The sequence below is a fragment of the Anas platyrhynchos genome, chromosome 16 (assembly GCF_047663525.1).
Source record: "Anas platyrhynchos isolate ZD024472 breed Pekin duck chromosome 16, IASCAAS_PekinDuck_T2T, whole genome shotgun sequence".
Taxonomy (NCBI): domain Eukaryota; kingdom Metazoa; phylum Chordata; class Aves; order Anseriformes; family Anatidae; genus Anas; species Anas platyrhynchos.
Genome location: NC_092602.1, coordinates 1,588,243 through 1,599,759, shown reverse-complemented (window position 1 = coordinate 1,599,759; position 11,517 = coordinate 1,588,243). Strand labels below are relative to the sequence as shown.

The 11,517-nt window shown below is 39.4% G+C and overlaps 1 long non-coding RNA gene across 2 annotated transcripts; it reads left to right on the top strand.

The window, feature by feature from the left end:
• Positions 1-31: 31 nt before the first annotated feature.
• Positions 32-10,857, top strand: LOC139998795 (uncharacterized). Of its 2 annotated transcripts, XR_011803726.1 has the most exons (8): positions 33-283; positions 965-1,056; positions 1,670-1,712; positions 5,479-5,525; positions 6,342-6,412; positions 6,497-6,602; positions 8,326-8,461; positions 10,682-10,857. It is a non-coding gene; the product is annotated as an uncharacterized lncRNA (long non-coding RNA). The 2 variants fall into 2 exon arrangements; XR_011803728.1 differs by lacking the exon at positions 6,497-6,602 and having other exon boundaries at positions 32-283.
• The last annotated feature ends 660 nt before the right edge of the window (positions 10,858-11,517 follow it).

The window sequence follows — 11,517 nt, the reverse complement described above, 5'->3', positions numbered from 1 at the left end:
GCGCTGCAAACCCCCCCCCTCCCTTTTTAATTAACCCCCCTCCCTCCTTTCTCTTTTTCTCCACAGACCTGGCTGTGATTAACGCTAAACGAGCCGAGTTTCGTAAATAAAGTAATTAATTAAAAATAAATAACCAACTTCTCGCAACTTTCTGGGGGCGTTTAGTACTGAGGGGGGGGGGGGGGGACACACCCACCGAGCCGCCTCAGCGCCTTCAAAGCGGCGGGTGTGGGGGTGAGACCCCCTGAGGGACCCCCCCCAAGCCTCCTCCGGTCCCCTCTCGGTGAGGAGGCAGCGCCCTGGGCCCTCCTCTCCCTCTCTTCTCCCTCTTTTCTCCCTCTTTTCTCCTTCTCCCCGCCCGCAGCCCCGCTCTGCCCGCCGCCGGGCCCGCCGCTCCTCAGCCCGGCCTCCACCCCCCGGCCGGCCGCGGGAAGGTGCCCGCGAGCGGCGGCCCCGAGCCCTCCGTCAGGCGGGCCCAAAGGCGGGCACACCGCGGGGAGGCGCCGGGGCTCTGAGGAGAAAGGCCCGGAGGGGAGAAGGGTGGCCGGGGTCGGGTATAAAGCAGGGTGAGGGGGCTCCGGAGGGGCAACTAAAGAAGCGAAACCTTAAAAAATTAAAACGAAATGGGTGAGGGGAACACCCCACGCCCCCCCTTCGCCTTGCCTCTGAAGGGGGCTGAGGGGAAGCTGCTCTCCCTGCTGGGGGTGCCTGTGGAGTTTAACCTAACTCACGCTTGTACCTCTTTCTTCAATGTTTTTAAGCATGCTACACCATCCAAAAGTGAACTGTAAAGGTGCGAGGTTAGGCCAGCATTACCTCCACATAAGAGATGGGAGCAAAACACCTGATCCACAGGCAAAAAAGTGCCAGTGGAGGTGCAAACCCAGAAAATATTGGCCTGGGCTTGTCGGGTCTTGATTTGCTTTACCAGATTATTCTTCCCGTAAATCCCCCATCGAAGCAGGTCTCTACCTTACTTGTCATGAAAGGTGGCCTCTGCGTGGAAGCGGTTTGAAATCAGTGATGAAACCGTGTTGTTCGGGCTTTGCATAAAGTGTAAGTGTGGAAACACTTTACATGTGTGGAATGAAAATGCAGATCTCATGAGAAATCTGTTTGCTTATGCCTGACAGTTTGCCATGTGGTACAGAGGGAATGGAATGTGAAGGCAGGGGAGATCTTTTCTTCTGCTCTTAATGAGAATCTGTTCACTTTGATGAGCATCAAAACTCCCTCTGTTAATTACTGTCAATAGAAATGGAGAGTAATCAATACTTCTTAGCAGCAGGGCCTATCCCAGGCACATCTGGAGAGCCAAATAGGAGCATTAAAAAAAGTAACAGTACTGCTGGAGCCTAAGGCATAGATTTCGCACAGTTGCAAGTGTTTCCTAAATTGCAGTGATATGTTTTACTGTTGTTTTTGTTTTTTTTTGTTGTTGTTTTTTAACTTAAGGTCTACTTACAGTCTTTATAATCTTACCTTGCAACTTAAAAACATTTTTTTTTTTGTTCCTGTAGCTAAAATATTTGTAGGAGAGGTAAAGATAAAACCTGATATTTCTTTTAGAATTCCTGAGAATTCACTTTGGCCATTGTGTTGAACTTTCTGCTCGGCTGGTTTCCTTGTAGTAATGCATATAACGTACAGATTTGTTTCTCTCATTCAGGTGATTTGCATACCTCCTGCTTGGAAGGGCCGGATTATAACAGGTATGAAGTAGACGGGTAGGTAGTTTGTACCTGTCTTGCTCACTAGGGGAGCTTAAACTGAAATGTAAAGGGATAAAGAGCTTAGTTCACCAAACACAGAGAAGAGTACTTAGCAAGTTGCAACAAGGAAAGTTCTGGTTAAACATTATGAAGAAGTTTTCACAAGGGCACAGAAGGATGGTGAATCTCAGCCCTTGGAGATACTTTTAAAATTTGGCTGGACAGAGCTCTGATCAAATCAGTCTGCTTTGGCCCTGCTTTGAGCAGAGGTTTTGTGCAGAGACCTTTGGAGATCCCTTCCAACCTAAATTACTCTTTGACTCCATGAAAGTAACATGTAGTACTCCTTGCCAAACACAAACATAATTACTTGCAGGCTGGTGTTTTCACTACTGTTAAGCAGAGCAGGTGGTAGAGTTTGCCAGTTACCAGCTGAAACATTGTTAAACCTATGAAACAGTTTTAAAACACAAAGTTTCCTCAATAAACAACTGGCCTTAGAAGTTACTATGTTTTGTTGTTGTTGTTGTTATTTGTTTTGTTTTGTTTCATTTTCTGTTACCTCCTTATGTTTTTCTTCAGAAATTCTTTGATTCTTTTGTATTAAGAGATGGCATCTTGAAGTTTGAATGCAGGTAAACTGCAAGTTGATGATTGGATTCTGAGACTGACTGTAGTCATTTTTCCCATGTTTTAAGTGTTTTCTCACACAGTTAATGTTACACTGAAGGTATTGTGCAGTCTGAGAATAGCATGACAATAGCAAGAAAAGGGATATTGTTGTGTATGGTTTTCTTACACACATTAGCTGGGTTCCTTTTACACGTTTTAAAATGAGAGAATACAGGATGTGGACAATTACTGTTTTTGTTTATAGTCTTGTCTAAGTTAAAGAATGGGTCAAGTGCACCTGACACAATTGAAGCTATTTGTGTAGTGAATATTAGCAAATAATGTGTTAGGTACTTCTGTTCTGCCAGATTCTATCTAATTTATTTTGGGGCACGGAAAACCACATGTAGCCTTTAAAATACCATAATGCTCAGCAACTAAATTCTTCCCTTCTTTGGAGTAACTAAAGTTTTATTTTCCTCACTCTCAAGTATATTTTAGGAGGTAAGTCAGAAAAAGCAAGGGAGAGTTGAGGAACCCTCAAAAGTCATCTGTGATAACTCAGTGAAGGTTTTGATGACCTCTGTGTTCCATCTAGTCAGGCTATAAAATCAAAATATTTCCCCTTCCTCAAACCAATTTGGACTGGTTATCACAGTTGAATGCAGAAAGGCTGAAAAGCTGCTTCATGTTTTTACATCATTGTTTTTGTAAAAGGACTTTAACGTGTCCAGACCCTCAGTCTTTTAGTCCTGGCTTGGCATGTTCTCTGGTTGCAGTTTTCATCCTTCTCAGCTGGGTATCTAAAATCTGTGGAGAAAAAAAAAAATGGTAAAAACTGAGATCAGTGCCCTCTCCTTAGTGAAATGGGGTGCTTCTAAAAGCAGTTCGTGCTTCTTAAAAAGGAATAATTTCCTTGCACACTTCAAGCCAGCTTTGTTTTATGTGAAAGTGGATTCTTTACCTCCACGCAGTGCCTTCACAATTCATCCCTTCATTCCCCTTAGTACAAGACTGAAATATTCTCTTTACATTATAAACTGCAGCTTAATGATGCAAAGTCCCAGACCCAGAACAAAACCAGAAATAATTTTCACTTTATCCCCTTCTCAGCACACAGATCATGAATTTGGTTTTGCATTTTTTTCCCTCAGAAATAAAAAGCAACTGTTTCAATTGCCAAAAGGAACTTTTCCTTAGACGTTTTCATGTCTAAATGAAACTAAAGTGAAAGTGGGTTCCGTACAACCCATTTAAATATAGGAAACTTACAAGCTTCCTCCTTTTATTAAAATGCAAAAGCACCGACTTTTTTTTTTTTTAGAATACTGTATCGTAACAAATTATTCTTAAAAATCATTTAGTGTGAAATTGCAGATTAATCCCATAGGGATGGGGTTTTAGTTCTCGTCTAGCCACTTGGGAGCGTACAGATGGTGAATCTGAGTTTTACAATGGGCACAATCACTGATTACATGCATGGATGTAACGGACAAAAAGGCCTTCCTCACGGCTAAGGTAAGGAAAACACACTGGAGGTCCTAGTGCCTGACTTGGTCAGAAAAAGCTACATTTTAAAATGCCTTTACAGTTTAAAAGTTCTGTAACTCATATCGCAAACACAGAGAAACCTGCTTTATACACCTGTTAAGATGCCTTTTTTAATTTCTAAGGAGATTACGTCTCTTCTTATTTCCTTTTTGTTTTGTGTTGTGTCTTTAGGCAACAAAGAAACCGTGATTCCTGTGGTAGGAGTTTGGCAGCTTCTAACCATCACTGCCCTTCTTACTAAAACTAGTTCCTGGTGTTCTTTATTCAGTTGTCGTGCTCTCTGTGAAGAGTTGGTAGTCTGGCCTGTAAGAAATTAATCTTTATCCTCATGAAGGTGATACCATTGCCCTGTGTAGCCTACTCACTGATCTGAATGTGAAATTGTTAATACTTAGGAACAAAACCCATCATACTGAATCCGGGTGAGCTAGGGTAAGGTGTGTCATCAGAAAGGGGAAACTGCTTTGCTGGTATATTTTTATGGATTAAGATGTTGTTTTTAGAATAGCATGTTACTGAAGAATGCTAAAGTTTAGAAAAAAATAGAGATAGCTGATCTGTTTACCACAACCTCAACCTTTCTTATTGTACTTACATGTGTCTTAGAATTATACTAAAGTGCTAAATGAAGCCATGCATTTGACAGGTAATTTCTTTGGAGGCTGAAATGATCTCACTGCTGTATTTTTACAGAGTGCCTGAAAGAATGGGCCTGGGGCTTCTAAATGCCACAGTAACGCAGATAATACAGAGCCATTATTATATGCACTTTAAGAGCTGGCAAAACCACAAAAACGGGCCCACTAGGAAACCCAAACCCTGCCAATCTGTTCATAATTTATCCACTTAAGCCTAAGCATTGCACAATTATATCTGTGTGAGTGGACTACGAGAGTATTTTGCCTTGATACATATCTATTTGGGGGCAAAACATAGTTTATAGATAGTGTAATTGTGCAGCACAATGGTTGTTATATACAATATTATGAAGCAAGTGTTGTGACAAGAGATTTCTGGTTGGCTGGCACGTGTTCCACCACTTCAAATGTCCAACATAATTGCCTTTATCGCTGTCTGTTAGCAAATTTTAACCCTCGAAATTTCATTAACAAGAAAGTGATCTCTCAGAAATGTAGTTTCAGTGCGTATCTGAATAGCCTCAAGCAAAATAGTTACTTTCAGAGATATAGCATCTAATACAAGCATAGAGAAATGAGAAAAAATCAGGATGGAGGCTAAAACGGCCTCCTCAAACCATTCGGTTGTCTGCAGATACGGCGGTGTGGATAACAATTAGTACAGCGTGTGTGGAAGGTGGCATCGTCTGTACTTAGATACATGACGACAATCTGTTGGTGTAAACAGTTGGGATTAAAACATATCGTTACCCTGACTTCTGATCATCATTTTATTTCAAATACAAAATAACACCCATAGGATGTCAGGGTAGTACCGTCAGTGTGTAAAGCTCAAATACAGCGTGGTAAAGGACTGAACATTTGATATCCATTTTCTTCGTAGCTTCTGCAGATCTTAAGTGAATATATAAACATTTTTTTTTGCCTGTGTTGTACCTCATAAAGTAAACCTACTTTCCTTCCAGTCACTGAAGAGCACTGGCTGTTTTCTGGAATTTCTCATTCTGGCTACGTGAGTATTTGCATATCTCTGATTTTACAGGTGGAAGTATTCTGCAGAAACCAACAGTGTGATAATTCCTGTGACGTCAGTGAGACAATCCACACGAGCAAAGATAAGCACATACATATTTTTCTAAGGATCTAAGACTGAAAATGTACGGTCCCTTCCCTTAATAAGGCCATCACCAAATTACCATAAGCAAGAAGTGGTCAGTTCTATTACAAATAGCTTCTCTGGCAGGTGTCTTGCTACCTCAGCATCTCTGTTCTAAACAATATCACAGTGGCACAGAAATCTAATTAAACCATTTCTGCACCTTCCATGACCAAAATCTAAAATTTCAGTAATTAGAAGAGCCCACAGTACAGACACGCTGTTTCATCAGATTTTAGGCTACGAGACTTAAAACTAACATTTTCAAAAGCATTTCATGGTTTGAAAGAATGGTCAATTAACCTTCAGTTTCCTGTGGGGAACCCTGCAAAGAACTGTCAACAGTTCAGTTTAGAGAGATTTGTCCAGTGACCTACAAGGCCACGAAGTTCACGAATGCATGTAACAGTGTCATCATAGATTTGTTTCCTGGGTTACTATCACAAGAGAATAAACCGATTGTTTGGCAGTTTCTGCTACAGTACGGAGGTGACCAAGTGAATGGTGGGAGGTGCCCCTGTGCTATGATGCACTCCAGCATAGCCTGTTCAAAACTAGAACCACTCAACAGGAAAAAAGAAAACCTCCGGTATCTTCAAGATGAATTGTGTGTCTCTTTCTCTTTCCTCTGTAATGTTTTCTTTTTTTCTTTCTTTTTTTTTTTTTTCTTAGGATGGGGCCAGGGGAATTCATCGACTGCCTGCTGAGTTTCTTTGTATTTTGAAACCTCTTCAAATGCCAGTGTAAGATAAATGTTTGATTATTCTAGTGGTGACAGTCTTCAGATTTAAGCGATAGCAACATCTCACTTTTTATTCCAAATTAAGGGCATTCTGTGGAGCAGCAGAAATCGATTCTGAAGATGCACCTGCTGAAGAAAGTCAGGCATATGCACTCTGAGCCCCTTAAGAAAGATTATACCGTCAAGCTACAGTGAGCTGATTTTATTGTGAAATTGAAAAGAAACCAAGGGTCCAGGCCTGGCCACTGAAGTCAGAAGAAACTCTGGTTTCATGAGGGAGGCGGAATTAACCATAAATAACACTATCTTTTAGATGGGATACACATACATTTGATACACATACATTGAAATCTGTCAGATGGCATTTGGCTTTGCTTTTACTTCAGTGCTGTATAAATATGTAGCACCATTTTGCAAGCCAAAAAGAGAAGAGATTTTTTTTTTTTTTTTGCTTTTACTTAGCATTAGAATATTAATGCCTGGCCAACTCAGCAAATGGACGTTCGGTGTATTCATTCTCATCCCTAAGAACTAGGAATTTTCACAAAGTTTACAAACTGTCTTTTAGTGCTTCATATTTGGGTTTCATTGTCTTCATTTCAGGTGAAGATTGAAAAAAAAAAAAGAAATCTAATCCAAACGCCTTTTCTCCTCACCTTTTTCATTTTCTTGTTGTTTCCCGTGCATACTGAGTACAGGTGCACTGAGGGGATCAGATGGTTTGTTCTTTGTCATTGGTTTTATGTTCTGCACGGAAAAAGCAATCTTAGAGAATTGAGGCTGTGGTCATTTTGAGGTCTCCAGCATGCAGCAGCTCAGAGGCGCAAGCTCTCAGCCTGTTTGTGCTGCAGGCTCTGATCCCGCAACATCCCCTGTTGCTTGTTCCAGGCTACTGCAGTACCCACGTCCTCTGGGATGCCTCTGCTGCTTGTCCTGCTGCAAGGGTAACTCAGGAGAGCTGGGGGGAAGCTGGGAAAAAAAATGAGCTCCTGAATAAAGAGCAACTGGAGGAAAAACAAGTCTGGAAACTAGTTTATTATTATTGTTAATATTATATATTTTTTTTTATTTAAATGATTGCAAGTAACATAGCAGAAATACAGCTCTTTTCCTAGTGCTGTCATAGACCATACGTACAGCCTTGCACAGTCACAGATTTTCATGTTTTCTGAAGTATTCACTAATACTGTATGTCTTTGCTAATTAAGTTTGTAACCCATTATCAGCACGTGTCAAACACTGCTGAATACCAGGCTTTGAATTGAACTAGACAACCAAGTCAGGAACAACAAAACTAGAAACAGATTTGCTGCATGGTGTTGAAAACATGAACTTCAATTCCTGAAAAAATGCGTTATTTGGAATTACTCACTGAAATGACTGGTTAGATGAGTTCTGCAATATAAAAATAGAGAGTAGCATAATGTGGTGATCTGTGGTGTGGCTAATTATTTTGTAAAGCAGATAATGCCTGTTATTCCTGTGCTAGGACTTCATTAGTTTTTTATAAAATGTTCAGATACTTTGATAGAAGAGGCTGTAGAAATGCAAATATATCAAAAATTTGCTATTGCAATGAAGGAAAAAATAAATACATTTCCTTACAGCAAAAAAATGATGAATTCAACTTGGCTTGCTTCCACAAATCCTAATGGTAACACTTAAGAAAACTAGGCTTTGACTTTGCAATGTTGCAGAAACTGAACTGTAAGAAACCTCTTCCAGATCAACTGCTTGGGAAACACAGCATCTTTGTGTTATGAGTGCCTTGAACTCCCTTCAAAGTTGGGAATTAAATTCAACTACGTATTAAATCTTCATACTTAAATATGCTAACCCATTTTAAATATCTGACATGATGAAGTGAATTTAATTGTTACAGTTTTTCATGATGCTTAAATTTGTCTTTCAAAGGTCTTATATACCTGTGAGACTCGCAGGATGAGAACGAGACAGAGGAATATGAAAATTAACCAAAGTCATAAGACTCAACTGAAAATGAAGCTAGCAAAACATCTGATTCTTCCAGCTGAAGGGTGCAACAATAAATGTAGGTAATAATGCTTTCTGGGGATTAAAAATGTGCATGGAAGAAGGAAAAAAAAAAGTGGTCCTTTGTATTGCCAGTAGCTCTACACCGTGTTTTAGCAGCGTGTTTGTGGTGGTCTAATGTGGCCGTAGAGGGTCTCTTCTCAATGTTCTTAGTGTACAAGAAGGGAAGCATGAAGGAAAATAATGGATGAAATTATAAATTTGTGCATTCTTTCAGCACAAAGAGTAAGGCTCATTGTGGAGAAGCTCAAATGCTCAACTATTCTTTCTTCAGAAGTCACAGAGAACAGATTTAAAATGCAAAGCATGACTTTGCAGGCCTGTACATGTAAGGGGGGAGGGGACCAGAGGATAAAATGCCATTGGCAGCATGTTGCACGAGCATCGTTAGACATTGAGAAAGATATCATTAGATTAAAAAAGTGTCTTCACAGAGAAACAAAAGGCGAGCCAAGGCACAGCACGTCAGGATTGCCCAACACGAACTTCAGAGTCATTGCTGCTGACAATAGATGCACAGGCAAGCTCTGCCTCAGAGAGGTTATGAATTCCAGGCAGGGTAAAAGTGGTTCTAACAGATGCTGACTGTCATTGTAGCCGAATAAACAGTCAACAGTGCTCTGCATCTCCCTCTCAGTTCAAGATTAATTACTCATCTAAAATGACAGCTACTGTCTAGTGCCTAAAAGTTGTCAGGGGCTGTATCATCCATTCATGTTTCTTCAGGGACAAATGGCTTCTTTGCTCTCAGGCACATTTTTGAATTCGCCTGACTGTTCAATGACATCTTTGGAAGTGCTTAGCAACAGCTGATATATTTTAGTGCAACAGCTGATATATTTTTCCTACATTTATTGCTTAGGCTGAAGAGGAAGTACTCTGTTCATCATAAGTAACATCTACCAAGACAGCTAGGTTTCTTGTTTATCCAAATTATCTTTCCTAGTTTTGTTTTTTGTAATGCATAAAATAAAAGCTCAGCCATTTTAGTAAAATCTTTGGTACATCACGTAAAAATATTGGTCCTTCTACACTGTTGAAAGCTGGTACTGGAATTTGAAGTTAGGCATTTATTTTTCCAGTTTTTCTTTTATCTTATCAAAGAGGTTTAACTTTTCTGCGATATATATTTTGTTCGGGTAAAGTGGGCAGTTTAATGATTAGATGAATTGAAATATATGTGTATGTAACAGAAAAAGAGAATCTGTTGGGGTTATTCATGTGCTTTTGGATTTGATTTACTTCCTACTTCCTTATTTAATAACTGGGTTCCTTAAGACTCCTTAAGCTTGAGTGACCCATGTTTTGTTGCCAGGTCTATTCCAATGACCCCTGCCAAGACCCCTGCCCCAGTTCGTCTATCAGACAAAAATGAATCTATTCCAGGAACTATCAGTTCCCATTATCTCTAATTGAGCCTGACAGTTGGAGACAGGCCTCATTATTTTTAATTGGGCCCTATAGTTCTAGAGTTAAATTAAACACAATTTAATGCAGATAGCTCATATGCATTGGTATGGTAGAGTCAAATTGTATTTTAAGTTTAATGAAACAACAGTTTTTGTTTCCAGGCTTCACTTTTACATAGTTTTATTGCTTTGAGCTCTACATTATTTAAAACTTGCATATTGCATGATGATATGTAGGTTAATTAGTATCTGAGCTGATCAAGCACCTGTTGTACCTTATCACTACATGTACTTTTATAGGGAAATGGAAAATGTAGGCATGAGGGGGTGATGAACAACTCTTTATTCTCTTATAAACTTAGCCCTTTTGGTGATAGCTCCATAGAGAATGGTTAACATAGTTTTAAACAGATTTTCAGTCATTGATCACGCAAATATAAGAAAATACTGAAAGTTTCCCCAAAACTCCTAAGTGGAAGTTTTATTTAGAACTTTAAAATTAACATATCTGTTTATACCTCAACAAAGGCATTTTTACCACTTCATAACAGAGAACCTATTCTGTTTCTGTCATTAAGCCAATATTTTTGTAATTATCAAGTAGTGTTTTTCTGACTAAAGACAGAATTAAACCATCCTGTTACACAGATGTGTGATACTCTAGATGTTATAAATGATTATGCACTGAATTTTGGCTAGGAAGGAACATATCATCCCACACTGAAGAAGGGGTCAGTCTCTCAAGCCTTACTCTAGTAGTCTTAAATCATACAAGAGTTTGTAAAGTCCTTCTCTGTGCTCTTTCTTAGCAGCATATAGTGAGTCAACAGTGGAATGCAAGATGTCAATTTTTACTAAATCTTTAGCTTTGCCAGAATATGTCATTCAAGCAAGTAATCCACCAGTGATACTCCTCTTTGGATTGAAGACTTTGGAACCAAGTTTCCTAGTTACAGAAGGCTTTGATTAAATACTGGATTTTCCTTTAAAAGGTGAGGTTAACAGATACTTCCTTCTAAGTACATTTGCAGTAATATATTTGCATTTGCTTTAGCTTCCTCTTCAGGTTTGCTTGAAGGAAAAATACATAAACTACAAAACTTTCCTAATGGGATGTGCCAAACATAAACAAAATCAAACTGGACCTTTCTTTCACAAAATGTGTAAGTTTAGGAATCCAAGACAAATATCCGTCTGTTTGGAACAGTAGTGACTAGACTTCTTAAGAGCTCAATCATCTTGCATTTAATAATCATATATTGTGCGTTTAATTAACAAATAGTTAGTCATGGAAATTATGTCATCAAGCCTATAGGCTGAGTTTGTCCTAGAGAAAAAGAACAAGGATTACCCAATGTTTATATAGTCACTGTAACCAGCATTCTAACTGCTTTTCTTGGCTTGAGCATAGGCATCCACTCCAGAACAAATGTCAGTTCTGCCATCTCTTAGCTGTCTCTAAAATTTCTTCTGAAGCATGTTATACTTGGAGCATAAACTAACATCTGAATTAATACTTTTTTTGTTTGTTTGTTTATTATCCTAGACAGAACCTCTAGCTCTTTTTCCCTGCTCTGCTTTTTTCAAGCAATGAATGGTGCCATCACACAGGAAAAGTCCACCCTACTGTCATTCCTCCTATGGA